We start from the raw sequence: 1,701 nt of genomic DNA on the forward strand, positions 1-1,701 counted from the left end.
CAGTGACAGAGAGGTTCTCTGTTCTGAAGGAAGGTGAGTCACAGGTAGCTGTGACAGAGAGGTTCTCTGTTCTGAGGGAAGGTGAGTCACAGGCCGGCTTCTGGGTTGTGCCCGCAGCCCCTCTCCGGCTGTACCTCCTGGCCCTTCGGCCACGTCCATGAAGATCTTTGACCAGCTGCTTCCTTAGGCCTTTGTTTCCTCCATGAGTCAACCTCACACGTGCGACAAGCTTTTCCTCAACACGTTTGGCGACTTCAGGCCAAATGAGGACTCACAGACCAAACAAAACCCTCGAAGAGCAGGTAGGGAAAAGGCTCCGTACGTGGAGAGGGCGTGTCGGCGTAGGTTTGGGTCCAGTGTGGCGAAATGGCTCTGGTCCATCTTCATCGTGTCCGCACTGCATGGGCTTGTGTCCATCCTGCGCTCTTCAAGCTTTGAGAAACAGCTGAGAAGAAGAGAAAATAAAGTATAAAATACTCAATAACATTCAAAAATAAGCTGATGGACCATCAGAGACTGAAAGCGAGATGGCCCCACGGTAAACACGCAGAGCCCAGGTGCCAGGGGCCCTGGCAAAGGGGCCGGCCTTAGCTCCTCGAGCTCTGATCCCCGGCCTCCCACCAGAGCTCCTGCCGGTCCACCCCACTCCGCGGGAGGGAGATGCACAGAAACTGAGAAGCAGAAGGACTTTCTGGGCTTGCTCAGCCAGTCCTGCCTGGACCTCATTATTTCTCCCCACGCAGTCACAGGCCCGATTTGTCACCTCCAGCATTTCTGATGAATTTTTCAAGGTCACCCCTTGCCTGAAGCATGACTTCAATGCACCTGCAGCACTTCATTGTCCAAATGTTCTTGGCAAACCTCTCAGTCTTTGGACAGTGCTGCGTTTTCTCCCAACTGGAAACCCTCCCTCCTTCCCCAGGCTTAATAAGGCTCATGCGGGAACATCCAAAGCTTGTTCCTCAGAAAAGTTTTGCCCCCCCATGTTAAACTAATAAAATAGCTCCTCATTGTCGGCCCTGAGGCGGGGCCCATGCTAAATTCCCAGTTCAGAAACAGTTAACGCTTTCGGTCTCACCAGGCCGGCTCTCCCAGGTACTGGCATTGGCCCGTGGGACCCAGGGGTTCAGGGAAGGCGGTGCAAACACCCCAGGGGCCTGGGACGCCTAAGCCACAGAGAGGGTTTGGGTCCAGATACGCCCAGGAGGCAAATACACGGATGACATCTACTGTTGTCTTCCTATCACTGGATTAGCAGCCTCCAGGGAGACCCTGCGTTGTCATCCAACTCTGATGTGCTCAACGCTGCCCTCCAAAGGCAAATGTTGGAAACGCACCTTCAGAGCTGAAGGGGACTCTGGAGAGATCATCCGACACAACTCTCTTATTTCAAGCTTCAGAAAACCGAGGGCCAGAAAGGTTAGGCAACTTGCCCAAGTTCACACGAGTCATTAGTAACAGAACTGAGATCGGACCTGGCATCGGCTTTTTAATTTTTCTCTGCCCAGATGAAGACGAAGAAAAATGGTATTCATTGCACACCTACTGCCTTCCAGATACTGGGCTAGGCGCTTGACACGTATTACTTTGTTAAATCCGCACGGGAACCCCGACTCGAGGATGACCCTTTTACGGATGAGAGATCGAAGGCCCAGAAAGGTTACGCAACACGCCTGAAGTCACACAGCTGCTAATCAGAGC

This window comes from Pteropus vampyrus, unplaced genomic scaffold (genome assembly GCF_000151845.1).
Source record: "Pteropus vampyrus isolate Shadow unplaced genomic scaffold, Pvam_2.0 Scaffold65, whole genome shotgun sequence".
In the NCBI taxonomy this organism is placed as follows: Eukaryota; Metazoa; Chordata; class Mammalia; order Chiroptera; family Pteropodidae; genus Pteropus; species Pteropus vampyrus.